The sequence below is a fragment of the Agelaius tricolor genome, unplaced genomic scaffold (genome assembly GCF_023055355.1).
Source record: "Agelaius tricolor isolate 1412-34295 unplaced genomic scaffold, bAgeTri1.0.p SCAF_60, whole genome shotgun sequence".
Lineage (NCBI taxonomy): Eukaryota > Metazoa > Chordata > Aves > Passeriformes > Icteridae > Agelaius > Agelaius tricolor.
This window is the reverse complement of record NW_027269320.1, coordinates 820,149-835,933: the sequence shown is the minus strand read 5'-3', so window position 1 is coordinate 835,933 and position 15,785 is coordinate 820,149.

Sequence of the window (15,785 nt, the reverse complement as noted above, 5' to 3'; positions counted from 1 at the left end):
AACAAGGGTAGACCTGTTGCCCCTATTGAGCTGAGGTAGACCAGTTGTCTCTACAGAGCTGGGTAGACCTGTTGTCCGCGGACAGAGCCGGGGTAGACCTGATGTCCCTACAGAGCTGGGTAGACCTGTTGTCCCTGGCCGGAGCTCGGGTAGACCTCATGTCCCTACAGAGCTGGGTAGACCTGTTGTCCCCGGACGGAGCTGGGGTAGACCTGATGTCCCTACAGAGCTGGGTAGACCTGTTGTCCCCGGACGGAGCTGGGGTAGACCTGATGTCCCTACAGAGCTGGGTAGACCTGTTGTCCCTGGCCGGATCTCGGGTAGACCTGATGTTCCTACATAGCTGGGTAGACCTGTTGTCCCCGGACGGAGCTGGGGTAGACCTGATGTCCCTACAGAGCTGGGTAGACCTTTTGTCCCTGGCCGGAGCTTGGGTAGACCTGATGTCCCAGCGAAGCCAGGGTACACCTGTTGTCCGTGCCAGGACCGGGGTAGACCGGGTGTCCCGCCAGGGTGAGGACGACCTGATGTCCTGCTAGAGCGAGGTAGACCTGGTCTCCCAGAGAAGCCGGGGTAGACCTGGTGTCCCCCTGGAATCGGGGTAGACCTGTTGTCTCCCCAGGACTTTGTGACAGAGATCTGCTAGCCCTACGGAACAAGGGTAGACCTGTTGCCCCTATTGAGCTGAGGTAGACCAGTTGTCGCTACAGAGCTGGGTAGACCTGTTGTCCGCGGACAGAGCCGGGGTAGACCTGATGTCCCTACAGGGCTGGGTAGACGTGTTGTTCCTGGCCGGACCTCGGGGAGACCTGATGTCCCTACAGAGCTGGGTAGACCTGTTGTCCCCGGACGGAGCTGGGGTAGACCTGATGTCCCTACAGAGCTGGGTAGACCTGTCGTCCCCGGACGGAGCTGGGGTAGACCTGATGTCCCTACAGAGCTGGGTAGACCTGTTGTCCCTGGCCGGACCTCGGGTAGACCTGATGTCCCTACAGAGCTGGGTAGACCTGTTGTCCCCGGACGGAGCTGGGGTAGACCTGTTATCCCTACAGAGCTGGGTAGACCTGTTGTCCCCGGACGGAGCTGGGGTAGACCTGATGTCCCAGCGAAGCCTGGGTAGACCTGTTGTCCTGGCCAGGGCCGGGGTAGACCTGGTGTCCCGCCAGGGCGAGGACGACCTGATGTTCCGCTGGAGCGAGGTTGACCTGGTCTCCCAGAGAAGCCGGGGTAGACCTGGTGTCCCCCTGGAATCGGGGTAGACCTGTTGTCTCCCCAGGACTTTGTGACAGAGATCTGCTAGCCCTACGGAACAAGGGTAGACCTGTTGCCCCTATTGAGCTGAGGTAGACCAGTTGTCGCTACAGAGCTGGGTAGACCTGTTGTCCGCGGACAGAGCCGGGGTAGACCTGATGTCCCTACAGAGCTGGGTAGACTTGTTCCTGGCCGGAGCTCGGGTAGACCTGATGTCCCTACAGAGCTGGGTAGACCTGTTGTCCCCGGACGGAGCTGGGGTAGACCTGATGTCCCTACAGAGCTGGGTAGACCTGTTGTCCCCGGACGGAGCTGGGGCAGACCTGATGTCCCAGCGAAGCCCGGGTAGACCTGTTGTCCCTGGCCAGGGTCGGGATAGACCTGTTGTCCCGCCAGGGCGAGGACGACCTGATGTTCCGCTGGAGCGAGGTTGACCTGGTCTCCCAGAGAAGCTGGCGTAGACCTGGTGTCCCCCTGAAATCGGGGTAGACCTGTTGTCTTTCCAGGTCTTTGTGACAGAGATCTGCTAGCCCTACGGAACAAGGGTAGACCTGTTGCCCCTATTGAGCTGAGGTAGACCAGTTGTCCCTACAGAGCAGGGTAGACCTGTTGTCCCTGGCCGGAGCTGGGGTAGACCTGATGTCCCTACAGAGCTGGGTAGACCTGTGTTCCCCGGACGGAGCTGGGGTAGACCTGATGTCCCAGCGAAGCCCGGGTAGACCTGTTGTCCCAGGCCAGGGTCGGGGTAGACCTGTTGTCCCGCCAGGGCGAGGACGACCTGATGTTCCGCTGGAGCGAGGTTGACCTGGTCTCCCAGAGAAGCCGGGGTAGACCTGGTGTCCCGCTGGAATCGGGGTAGACCTGTTGTCTCCCCAGGACTTTGTGACAGAGATCTGCTAGCCCTACGATATAAGGGTAGACCTGTTGTCCCTATTGAGCTGAGGTAGACCAGTTGTCCCTACAGAGCAGGGTAGACCTGTTGTCCCTGGCCGGAGCTGGGGTAGACCTGATGTCCCAGCGAAGCCTGGGTAGACCTGTTGTCCCTGGCCGGGGTCGGGGTAGACCTGTGGTCCCGCCAGGGCGAGGACGACCTGATGTCCCGCTGGAGTGAGGTAGACCTGGTCTCCCAGAGAAGCCGGGGTAGACCTCTTGTCCCGCTGGAATCGGGGTAGACCTGTTGACTCCCCAGGACTTTGTTACAGAGGTCTGCTAACCCTACGGAACAAGGGTAGACCTGTTGTCCCTATTGAGCTGAGGTAGACCAGTTGTCCCTACAGAGCTGGGTAGACCTGTTTTCCCCGGACGGAGCTGGGGTAGACCTGATGTCCCTACAGAGCTGGGTAGACCTGTTTTCCCCGGACGGAGCTGGGGTAGACCTGATGTCCCTACAGGGCTGGGTAGACCTGTTGTCCCCGGACGGAGCTGGGGTAGACCTGATGTCCCTACAGAGCTGGGTAGACCTGTTGTCCCTGGCCGGAGCTCGGGTAGACCTGATGTCCCTACAGAGCTGGGTAGACCTGTTGTCCCCGGACGGAGCTGGGGTAGACCTGATATCCCTACAGAGCTGGGTAGACCTGTTGTCCCCGGACGGAGCTGGGGTAGACCTGATGTCCCAGCGGAGCCTGGGTAGACCTGTTGTCCTGGCCAGGGCCGGGGTAGACCTGGTGTCCCGCCAGGGCGAGGACGACCTGATGTCCCGCGGGAGCGAGCTAGACCTGGTGTCACAGAGAATCCGGGGTAGACCTGGTGTCTCGCTGGAATCGGGGTAGACGTGTTTTCTCCCCAGGACTTTGTGACAGAGATCTGCTAGCCCTACGGAACAAGGGTAGACCTGTTGCCCCTATTGAGCTGAGGTAGACCAGTTGTCTCTACAGAGCTGGGTAGACCTGTTGTCCGCGGACAGAGCCGGGGTAGACCTGATGTCCCTACAGAGCTGGGTAGACCTGTTGTCCCTGGCCGGAGCTCGGGTAGACCTCATGTCCCTACAGAGCTGGGTAGACCTGTTGTCCCCGGACGGAGCTGGGGTAGACCTGATGTCCCTACAGAGCTGGGTAGACCTGTTGTCCCCGGACGGAGCTGGGGTAGAACTGATGTCCCTACAGAGCTGGGTAGACCTGTTGTCCCTGGCCGGATCTCGGGTAGACCTGATGTTCCTACATAGCTGGGTAGACCTGTTGTCCCCGGACGGAGCTGGGGTAGACCTGATGTCCCTACAGAGCTGGGTAGACCTTTTGTCCCTGGCCGGAGCTTGGGTAGACCTGATGTCCCAGCGAAGCCAGGGTACACCTGTTGTCCGTGCCAGGACCGGGGTAGACCGGGTGTCCCGCCAGGGTGAGGACGACCTGATGTCCTGCTAGAGCGAGGTAGACCTGGTCTCCCAGAGAAGCCGGGGTAGACCTGGTGTCCCCCTGGAATCGGGGTAGACCTGTTGTCTCCCCAGGACTTTGTGACAGAGATCTGCTAGCCCTACGGAACAAGGGTAGACCTGTTGCCCCTATTGAGCTGAGGTAGACCAGTTGTCCCTACAGAGCTGGGTAGACCTGTTGTCCCCGGACGGAGCTGGGGTAGACCTGATGTCCCTACAGAGCTGGGTAGACCTGTTGTCCCCGGACGGAGCTGGGGCAGACCTGATGTCCCAGCGAAGCCCGGGTTGACCTGTTGTCCCTGGCCAGGGTCGGGATAGACCTGTTGTCCCGCCAGGGCGAGGACGACCTGATGTTCCGCTGGAGCGAGGTTGACCTGGTCTCCCAGAGAAGCTGGCGTAGACCTGGTGTCCCCCTGGAATCGGGGTAGACCTGTTGTCTTTCCAGGTCTTTGTGACAGAGATCTGCTAGCCCTACGGAACAAGGGTAGACCTGTTGCCCCTTTTGAGCTGAGGTAGACCAGTTGTCCCTACAGAGCAGGGTAGACCTGTTGTCCCTGGCCGGAGCTGGGGTAGACCTGATGTCCCTACAGAGCTGGGTAGACCTGTGTTCCCCGGACGGAGCTGGGGTAGACCTGATGTCCCAGCGAAGCCCGGGTAGACCTGTTGTCCCAGGCCAGGGTCGGGGTAGACCTGTTGTCCCGCCAGGGCGAGGACGACCTGATGTTCCGCTGGAGCGAGGTTGACCTGGTCTCCCAGAGAAGCCGGGGTAGACCTGGTGTCCCCCTGGAATCGGGGTAGACCTGTTGTCTCCCCAGGACTTTGTGACAGAGATCTGCTAGCCCTACGATATAAGGGTAGACCTGTTGTCCCTATTGAGCTGAGGTAGACCAGTTGTCCCTACAGAGCAGGGTAGACCTGTTGTCCCTGGCCGGAGCTGGGGTAGACCTGATGTCCCAGCGAAGCCTGGGTAGACCTGTTGTCCCTGGCCGGGGTCGGGGTAGACCTGTGGTCCCGCCAGGGCGAGGACGACCTGATGTCCCGCTGGAGTGAGGTAGACCTGGTCTCCCAGAGAAGCCGGGGTAGACCTCTTGTCCCGCTGGAATCGGGGTAGACCTGTTGACTCCCCAGGACTTTGTTACAGAGGTCTGCTAACCCTACGGAACAAGGGTAGACCTGTTGTCCCTATTGAGCTGAGGTAGACCAGTTGTCCCTACAGAGCTGGGTAGACCTGTTTTCCCCGGACGGAGCTGGGGTAGACCTGATGTCCCTACAGAGCTGGGTAGACCTGTTTTCCCCGGACGGAGCTGGGGTAGACCTGATGTCCCTACAGGGCTGGGTAGACCTGTTGTCCCCGGACGGAGCTGGGGTAGACCTGATGTCCCTACAGAGCTGGGTAGACGTGTTGTCCCTGGCCGGAGCTCGGGTAGACCTGATGTCCCTACAGAGCTGGGTAGACCTGTTGTCCCCGGACGGAGCTGGGGTAGACCTGATATCCCTACAGAGCTGGGTAGACCTGTTGTCCCCGGACGGAGCTGGGGTAGACCTGATGTCCCAGCGAAGCCTGGGTAGACCTGTTGTCCTGGCCAGGGCCGGGGTAGACCTGGTGTCCCGCCAGGGCGAGGACGACCTGATGTCCCGCGGGAGCGAGCTAGACCTGGTGTCACAGAGAATCCGGGGTAGACCTGGTGTCTCGCTGGAATCGGGGTAGACGTGTTTTCTCCCCAGGACTTTGTGACAGAGATCTGCTAGCCCTACGGAACAAGGGTAGACCTGTTGCCCCTATTGAGCTGAGGTAGACCAGTTGTCTCTACAGAGCTGGGTAGACCTGTTGTCCGCGGACAGAGCCGGGGTAGACCTGATGTCCCTACAGAGCTGGGTAGACCTGTTGTCCCTGGCCGGAGCTCGGGTAGACCTCATGTCCCTACAGAGCTGGGTAGACCTGTTGTCCCCGGACGGAGCTGGGGTAGACCTGATGTCCCTACAGAGCTGGGTAGACCTGTTGTCCCCGGACGGAGCTGGGGTAGACCTGATGTCCCTACAGAGCTGGGTAGACCTGTTGTCCCTGGCCGGATCTCGGGTAGACCTGATGTTCCTACATAGCTGGGTAGACCTGTTGTCCCCGGACGGAGCTGGGGTAGACCTGATGTCCCTACAGAGCTGGGTAGACCTTTTGTCCCTGGCCGGAGCTTGGGTAGACCTGATGTCCCAGCGAAGCCAGGGTACACCTGTTGTCCGTGCCAGGACCGGGGTAGACCGGGTGTCCCGCCAGGGTGAGGACGACCTGATGTCCTGCTAGAGCGAGGTAGACCTGGTCTCCCAGAGAAGCCGGGGTAGACCTGGTGTCCCCCTGGAATCGGGGTAGACCTGTTGTCTCCCCAGGACTTTGTGACAGAGATCTGCTAGCCCTACGGAACAAGGGTAGACCTGTTGCCCCTATTGAGCTGAGGTAGACCAGTTGTCCCTACAGAGCTGGGTAGACCTGTTGTCCCCGGACGGAGCTGGGGTAGACCTGATGTCCCTACAGAGCTGGGTAGACCTGTTGTCCCCGGACGGAGCTGGGGCAGACCTGATGTCCCAGCGAAGCCCGGGTTTACCTGTTGTCCCTGGCCAGGGTCGGGATAGACCTGTTGTCCCGCCAGGGCGAGGACGACCTGATGTTCCGCTGGAGCGAGGTTGACCTGGTCTCCCAGAGAAGCTGGCGTAGACCTGGTGTCCCCCTGGAATCGGGGTAGACCTGTTGTCTTTCCAGGTCTTTGTGACAGAGATCTGCTAGCCCTACGGAACAAGGGTAGACCTGTTGCCCCTATTGAGCTGAGGTAGACCAGTTGTCCCTACAGAGCAGGGTAGACCTGTTGTCCCTGGCCGGAGCTGGGGTAGACCTGATGTCCCTACAGAGCTGGGTAGACCTGTGTTCCCCGGACGGAGCTGGGGTAGACCTGATGTCCCAGCGAAGCCCGGGTAGACCTGTTGTCCCAGGCCAGGGTCGGGGTAGACCTGTTGTCCCGCCAGGGCGAGGACGACCTGATGTTCCGCTGGAGCGAGGTTGACCTGGTCTCCCAGAGAAGCCGGGGTAGACCTGGTGTCCCCCTGGAATCGGGGTAGACCTGTTGTCTCCCCAGGACTTTGTGACAGAGATCTGCTAGCCCTACGATATAAGGGTAGACCTGTTGTCCCTATTGAGCTGAGGTAGACCAGTTGTCCCTACAGAGCAGGGTAGACCTGTTGTCCCTGGCCGGAGCTGGGGTAGACCTGATGTCCCAGCGAAGCCTGGGTAGACCTGTTGTCCCTGGCCGGGGTCGGGGTAGACCTGTGGTCCCGCCAGGGCGAGGACGACCTGATGTCCCGCTGGAGTGAGGTAGACCTGGTCTCCCAGAGAAGCCGGGGTAGACCTCTTGTCCCGCTGGAATCGGGGTAGACCTGTTGACTCCCCAGGACTTTGTTACAGAGGTCTGCTAACCCTACGGAACAAGGGTAGACCTGTTGTCCCTATTGAGCTGAGGTAGACCAGTTGTCCCTACAGAGCTGGGTAGACCTGTTTTCCCCGGACGGAGCTGGGGTAGACCTGATGTCCCTACAGAGCTGGGTAGACCTGTTTTCCCCGGACGGAGCTGGGGTAGACCTGATGTCCCTACAGGGCTGGGTAGACCTGTTGTCCCCGGACGGAGCTGGGGTAGACCTGATGTCCCTACAGAGCTGGGTAGACCTGTTGTCCCTGGCCGGAGCTCGGGTAGACCTGATGTCCCTACAGAGCTGGGTAGACCTGTTGTCCCCGGACGGAGCTGGGGTAGACCTGATATCCCTACAGAGCTGGGTAGACCTGTTGTCCCCGGACGGAGCTGGGGTAGACCTGATGTCCCAGCGAAGCCTGGGTAGACCTGTTGTCCTGGCCAGGGCCGGGGTAGACCTGGTGTCCCGCCAGGGCGAGGACGACCTGATGTCCCGCGGGAGCGAGCTAGACCTGGTGTCACAGAGAATCCGGGGTAGACCTGGTGTCCCGCTGGAATCGGGGTAGACCTGTTGTCTCCCCAGGACTTTGTGACAGAGATCTGCTAGCCCTACGGAACAAGGGTAGACCTGTTGCCCCTATTGAGCTGAGGTAGACCAGTTGTCTCTACAGAGCTGGGTAGACCTGTTGTCCGCGGACAGAGCCGGGGTAGACCTGATGTCCCTACAGAGCTGGGTAGACCTGTTGTCCCTGGCCGGAGCTCGGGTAGACCTCATGTCCCTACAGAGCTGGGTAGACCTGTTGTCCCCGGACGGAGCTGGGGTAGACCTGATGTCCCTACAGAGCTGGGTAGACATGTTGTCCCCGGACGAAGCTGGGGTAGACCTGATGTTCCTACATAGCTGGGTAGACCTGTTGTCCCTGGCCGGATCTCGGGTAGACCTGATGTTCCTACATAGCTGGGTAGACCTGTTGTCCCCGGACGGAGCTGGGGTAGACCTGATGTCCCTACAGAGCTGGGTAGACCTTTTGTCCCTGGCCGGAGCTTGGGTAGACCTGATGTCCCAGCGAAGCCAGGGTACACCTGTTGTCCGTGCCAGGACCGGGGTAGACCGGGTGTCCCGCCAGGGTGAGGACGACCTGATGTCCTGCTAGAGCGAGGTAGACCTGGTCTCCCAGAGAAGCCGGGGTAGACCTGGTGTCCCCCTGGAATCGGGGTAGACCTGTTGTCTCCCCAGGACTTTGTGACAGAGATCTGCTAGCCCTACGGAACAAGGGTAGACCTGTTGCCCCTATTGAGCTGAGGTAGACCAGTTGTCGCTACAGAGCTGGGTAGACCTGTTGTCCGCGGACAGAGCCGGGGTAGACCTGATGTCCCTACAGGGCTGGGTAGACGTGTTGTTCCTGGCCGGACCTCGGGGAGACCTGATGTCCCTACAGAGCTGGGTAGACCTGTTGTCCCCGGACGGAGCTGGGGTAGACCTGATGTCCCTACAGAGCTGGGTAGACCTGTCGTCCCCGGACGGAGCTGGGGTAGACCTGATGTCCCTACAGAGCTGGGTAGACCTGTTGTCCCTGGCCGGACCTCGGGTAGACCTGATGTCCCTACAGAGCTGGGTAGACCTGTTGTCCCCGGACGGAGCTGGGGTAGACCTGTTATCCCTACAGAGCTGGGTAGACCTGTTGTCCCCGGACGGAGCTGGGGTAGACCTGATGTCCCAGCGAAGCCTGGGTAGACCTGTTGTCCTGGCCAGGGCCGGGGTAGACCTGGTGTCCCGCCAGGGCGAGGACGACTTGATGTCCCGCGGGAGCGAGCTAGACCTGGTGTCACAGAGAATCCGGGGTAGACCTGGTGTCTCGCTGGAATCGGGGTAGACGTGTTTTCTCCCCAGGACTTTGTGACAGAGATCTGCTAGCCCTACGGAACAAGGGTAGACCTGTTGCCCCTATTGAGCTGAGGTAGACCAGTTGTCTCTACAGAGCTGGGTAGACCTGTTGTCCGCGGACAGAGCCGGGGTAGACCTGATGTCCCTACAGAGCTGGGTAGACTTGTTCCTGGCCGGAGCTCGGGTAGACCTGATGTCCCTACAGAGCTGGGTAGACCTGTTGTCCCCGGACGGAGCTGGGGTAGACCTGATGTCCCTACAGAGCTGGGTAGACCTGTTGTCCCCGGACGGAGCTGGGGCAGACCTGATGTCCCAGCGAAGCCCGGGTTGACCTGTTGTCCCTGGCCAGGGTCGGGATAGACCTGTTGTCCCGCCAGGGCGAGGACGACCTGATGTTCCGCTGGAGCGAGGTTGACCTGGTCTCCCAGAGAAGCTGGCGTAGACCTGGTGTCCCCCTGGAATCGGGGTAGACCTGTTGTCTTTCCAGGTCTTTGTGACAGAGATCTGCTAGCCCTACGGAACAAGGGTAGACCTGTTGCCCCTATTGAGCTGAGGTAGACCAGTTGTCCCTACAGAGCAGGGTAGACCTGTTGTCCCTGGCCGGAGCTGGGGTAGACCTGATGTCCCTACAGAGCTGGGTAGACCTGTTGTCCCTGGCCGGAGCTCGGGTAGACCTGATGTTCCTACATAGCTGGGTAGACCTGTTGTCCCCGGACGGAGCTGGGGTAGACCTGATGTCCCTACAGAGCTGGGTAGAACTGTTGTCCCCGGACGGAGCTGGGGTAGACCTGATGTCCCTACAGGGCTGGGTAGACCTGTTGTCCCCGGATAGAGCTGGGGTAGACCTGATGTCCCTACAGAGCTGGGTAGACCTTTTGTCCCTGGCCGGAGCTCGGGTAGACCTGATGTCCCTACAGAGCTGGGTAGACCTGTTGTCCCCGGACGGAGCTGGGGTAGACCTGATGTCCCTACAGAGCTGGGTAGACCTGTGTTCCCCGGACGGAGCTGGGGTAGACCTGATGTCCCAGCGAAGCCCGGGTAGACCTGTTGTCCCAGGCCAGGGTCGGGGTAGACCTGTTGTCCCGCCAGGGCGAGGACGACCTGATGTTCCGCTGGAGCGAGGTTGACCTGGTCTCCCAGAGAAGCCGGGGTAGACCTGGTGTCCCCCTGGAATCGGGGTAGACCTGTTGTCTCCCCAGGACTTTGTGACAGAGATCTGCTAGCCCTACGATATAAGGGTAGACCTGTTGTCCCTATTGAGCTGAGGTAGACCAGTTGTCCCTACAGAGCAGGGTAGACCTGTTGTCCCTGGCCGGAGCTGGGGTAGACCTGATGTCCCAGCGAAGCCTGGGTAGACCTGTTGTCCCTGGCCGGGGTCGGGGTAGACCTGTGGTCCCGCCAGGGCGAGGACGACCTGATGTCCCGCTGGAGTGAGGTAGACCTGGTCTCCCAGAGAAGCCGGGGTAGACCTCTTGTCCCGCTGGAATCGGGGTAGACCTGTTGACTCCCCAGGACTTTGTTACAGAGGTCTGCTAACCCTACGGAACAAGGGTAGACCTGTTGTCCCTATTGAGCTGAGGTAGACCAGTTGTCCCTACAGAGCTGGGTAGACCTGTTTTCCCCGGACGGAGCTGGGGTAGACCTGATGTCCCTACAGAGCTGGGTAGACCTGTTTTCCCCGGACGGAGCTGGGGTAGACCTGATGTCCCTACAGGGCTGGGTAGACCTGTTGTCCCCGGACGGAGCTGGGGTAGACCTGATGTCCCTACAGAGCGGGGTAGACCTGTTGTCCCTGGCCGGAGCTCGGGTAGACCTGATGTCCCTACAGAGCTGGGTAGACCTGTTGTCCCCGGACGGAGCTGGGGTAGACCTGATATCCCTACAGAGCTGGGTAGACCTGTTGTCCCCGGACGGAGCTGGGGTAGACCTGATGTCCCAGCGAAGCCTGGGTAGACCTGTTGTCCTGGCCAGGGCCGGGGTAGACCTGGTGTCCCGCCAGGGCGAGGACGACCTGATGTCCCGCGGGAGCGAGCTAGACCTGGTGTCACAGAGAATCCGGGGTAGACCTGGTGTCTCGCTGGAATCGGGGTAGACGTGTTTTCTCCCCAGGACTTTGTGACAGAGATCTGCTAGCCCTACGGAACAAGGGTAGACCTGTTGCCCCTATTGAGCTGAGGTAGACCAGTTGTCTCTACAGAGCTGGGTAGACCTGTTGTCCGCGGACAGAGCCGGGGTAGACCTGATGTCCCTACAGAGCTGGGTAGACCTGTTGTCCCTGGCCGGAGCTCGGGTAGACCTCATGTCCCTACAGAGCTGGGTAGACCTGTTGTCCCCGGACGGAGCTGGGGTAGACCTGATGTCCCTACAGAGCTGGGTAGACCTGTTGTCCCCGGACGGAGCTGGGGTAGACCTGATGTCCCTACAGAGCTGGGTAGACCTGTTGTCCCTGGCCGGATCTCGGGTAGACCTGATGTTCCTACATAGCTGGGTAGACCTGTTGTCCCCGGACGGAGCTGGGGTAGACCTGATGTCCCTACAGAGCTGGGTAGACCTTTTGTCCCTGGCCGGAGCTTGGGTAGACCTGATGTCCCAGCGAAGCCAGGGTACACCTGTTGTCCGTGCCAGGACCGGGGTAGACCGGGTGTCCCGCCAGGGTGAGGACGACCTGATGTCCTGCTAGAGCGAGGTAGACCTGGTCTCCCAGAGAAGCCGGGGTAGACCTGGTGTCCCCCTGGAATCGGGGTAGACCTGTTGTCTCCCCAGGACTTTGTGACAGAGATCTGCTAGCCCTACGGAACAAGGGTAGACCTGTTGCCCCTATTGAGCTGAGGTAGACCAGTTGTCGCTACAGAGCTGGGTAGACCTGTTCTCCGCGGACAGAGACGGGGTAGACCTGATGTCCCTACAGGGCTGGGTAGACGTGTTGTTCCTGGCCGGACCTCGGGGAGACCTGATGTCCCTACAGAGCTGGGTAGACCTGTTGTCCCCGGACGGAGCTGGGGTAGACCTGATGTCCCTACAGAGCTGGGTAGACCTGTCGTCCCCGGACGGAGCTGGGGTAGACCTGATGTCCCTACAGAGCTGGGTAGACCTGTTGTCCCTGGCCGGACCTCGGGTAGACCTGATGTCCCTACAGAGCTGGGTAGACCTGTTGTCCCCGGACGGAGCTGGGGTAGACCTGTTATCCCTACAGAGCTGGGTAGACCTGTTGTCCCCGGACGGAGCTGGGGTAGACCTGATGTCCCAGCGAAGCCTGGGTAGACCTGTTGTCCTGGCCAGGGCCGGGGTAGACCTGGTGTCCCGCCAGGGCGAGGACGACCTGATGTTCCGCTGGAGCGAGGTTGACCTGGTCTCCCAGAGAAGCCGGGGTAGACCTGGTGTCCCCCTGGAATCGGGGTAGACCTGTTGTCTCCCCAGGACTTTGTGACAGAGATCTGCTAGCCCTACGGAACAAGGGTAGACCTGTTGCCCCTATTGAGCTGAGGTAGACCAGTTGTCGCTACAGAGCTGGGTAGACCTGTTGTCCGCGGACAGAGCCGGGGTAGACCTGATGTCCCTACAGAGCTGGGTAGACTTGTTCCTGGCCGGAGCTCGGGTAGACCTGATGTCCCTACAGAGCTGGGTAGACCTGTTGTCCCCGGACGGAGCTGGGGTAGACCTGATGTCCCTACAGAGCTGGGTAGACCTGTTGTCCCCGGACGGAGCTGGGGCAGACCTGATGTCCCAGCGAAGCCCGGGTAGACCTGTTGTCCCTGGCCAGGGTCGGGATAGACCTGTTGTCCCGCCAGGGCGAGGACGACCTGATGTTCCGCTGGAGCGAGGTTGACCTGGTCTCCCAGAGAAGCTGGCGTAGACCTGGTGTCCCCCTGAAATCGGGGTAGACCTGTTGTCTTTCCAGGTCTTTGTGACAGAGATCTGCTAGCCCTACGGAACAAGGGTAGACCTGTTGCCCCTATTGAGCTGAGGTAGACCAGTTGTCCCTACAGAGCAGGGTAGACCTGTTGTCCCTGGCCGGAGCTGGGGTAGACCTGATGTCCCTACAGAGCTGGGTAGACCTGTGTTCCCCGGACGGAGCTGGGGTAGACCTGATGTCCCAGCGAAGCCCGGGTAGACCTGTTGTCCCAGGCCAGGGTCGGGGTAGACCTGTTGTCCCGCCAGGGCGAGGACGACCTGATGTTCCGCTGGAGCGAGGTTGACCTGGTCTCCCAGAGAAGCCGGGGTAGACCTGGTGTCCCGCTGGAATCGGGGTAGACCTGTTGTCTCCCCAGGACTTTGTGACAGAGATCTGCTAGCCCTACGATATAAGGGTAGACCTGTTGTCCCTATTGAGCTGAGGTAGACCAGTTGTCCCTACAGAGCAGGGTAGACCTGTTGTCCCTGGCCGGAGCTGGGGTAGACCTGATGTCCCAGCGAAGCCTGGGTAGACCTGTTGTCCCTGGCCGGGGTCGGGGTAGACCTGTGGTCCCGCCAGGGCGAGGACGACCTGATGTCCCGCTGGAGTGAGGTAGACCTGGTCTCCCAGAGAAGCCGGGGTAGACCTCTTGTCCCGCTGGAATCGGGGTAGACCTGTTGACTCCCCAGGACTTTGTTACAGAGGTCTGCTAACCCTACGGAACAAGGGTAGACCTGTTGTCCCTATTGAGCTGAGGTAGACCAGTTGTCCCTACAGAGCTGGGTAGACCTGTTTTCCCCGGACGGAGCTGGGGTAGACCTGATGTCCCTACAGAGCTGGGTAGACCTGTTTTCCCCGGACGGAGCTGGGGTAGACCTGATGTCCCTACAGGGCTGGGTAGACCTGTTGTCCCCGGACGGAGCTGGGGTAGACCTGATTTCCCTACAGAGCTGGGTAGACCTGTTGTCCCTGGCCGGAGCTCGGGTAGACCTGATGTCCCTACAGAGCTGGGTAGACCTGTTGTCCCCGGACGGAGCTGGGGTAGACCTGATATCCCTACAGAGCTGGGTAGACCTGTTGTCCCCGGACGGAGCTGGGGTAGACCTGATGTCCCAGCGAAGCCTGGGTAGACCTGTTGTCCTGGCCAGGGCCGGGGTAGACCTGGTGTCCCGCCAGGGCGAGGACGACCTGATGTCCCGCGGGAGCGAGCTAGACCTGGTGTCACAGAGAATCCGGGGTAGACCTGGTGTCTCGCTGGAATCGGGGTAGACGTGTTTTCTCCCCAGGACTTTGTGACAGAGATCTGCTAGCCCTACGGAACAAGGGTAGACCTGTTGCCCCTATTGAGCTGAGGTAGACCAGTTGTCTCTACAGAGCTGGGTAGACCTGTTGTCCGCGGACAGAGCCGGGGTAGACCTGATGTCCCTACAGAGCTGGGTAGACCTGTTGTCCCTGGCCGGAGCTCGGGTAGACCTCATGTCCCTACAGAGCTGGGTAGACCTGTTGTCCCCGGACGGAGCTGGGGTAGACCTGATGTCCCTACAGAGCTGGGTAGACCTGTTGTCCCCGGACGGAGCTGGGGTAGAACTGATGTCCCTACAGAGCTGGGTAGACCTGTTGTCCCTGGCCGGATCTCGGGTAGACCTGATGTTCCTACATAGCTGGGTAGACCTGTTGTCCCCGGACGGAGCTGGGGTAGACCTGATGTCCCTACAGAGCTGGGTAGACCTTTTGTCCCTGGCCGGAGCTTGGGTAGACCTGATGTCCCAGCGAAGCCAGGGTACACCTGTTGTCCGTGCCAGGACCGGGGTAGACCGGGTGTCCCGCCAGGGTGAGGACGACCTGATGTCCTGCTAGAGCGAGGTAGACCTGGTCTCCCAGAGAAGCCGGGGTAGACCTGGTGTCCCCCTGGAATCGGGGTAGACCTGTTGTCTCCCCAGGACTTTGTGACAGAGATCTGCTAGCCCTACGGAACAAGGGTAGACCTGTTGCCCCTATTGAGCTGAGGTAGACCAGTTGTCCCTACAGAGCTGGGTAGACCTGTTGTCCCCGGACGGAGCTGGGGTAGACCTGATGTCCCTACAGAGCTGGGTAGACCTGTTGTCCCCGGACGGAGCTGGGGCAGACCTGATGTCCCAGCGAAGCCCGGGTTGACCTGTTGTCCCTGGCCAGGGTCGGGATAGACCTGTTGTCCCGCCAGGGCGAGGACGACCTGATGTTCCGCTGGAGCGAGGTTGACCTGGTCTCCCAGAGAAGCTGGCGTAGACCTGGTGTCCCCCTGGAATCGGGGTAGACCTGTTGTCTTTCCAGGTCTTTGTGACAGAGATCTGCTAGCCCTACGGAACAAGGGTAGACCTGTTGCCCCTTTTGAGCTGAGGTAGACCAGTTGTCCCTACAGAGCAGGGTAGACCTGTTGTCCCTGGCCGGAGCTGGGGTAGACCTGATGTCCCTACAGAGCTGGGTAGACCTGTGTTCCCCGGACGGAGCTGGGGTAGACCTGATGTCCCAGCGAAGCCCGGGTAGACCTGTTGTCCCAGGCCAGGGTCGGGGTAGACCTGTTGTCCCGCCAGGGCGAGGACGACCTGATGTTCCGCTGGAGCGAGGTTGACCTGGTCTCCCAGAGAAGCCGGGGTAGACCTGGTGTCCCCCTGGAATCGGGGTAGACCTGTTGTCTCCCCAGGACTTTGTGACAGAGATCTGCTAGCCCTACGATATAAGGGTAGACCTGTTGTCCCTATTGAGCTGAGGTAGACCAGTTGTCCCTACAGAGCAGGGTAGACCTGTTGTCCCTGGCCGGAGCTGGGGTAGACCTGATGTCCCAGCGAAGCCTGGGTAGACCTGTTGTCCCTGGCCGGGGTCGGGGTAGACCTGTGGTCCCGCCAGGGCGAGGACGACCTGATGTCCCGCTGGAGTGAGGTAGACCTGGTCTCCCAGAGAAGCCGGGGT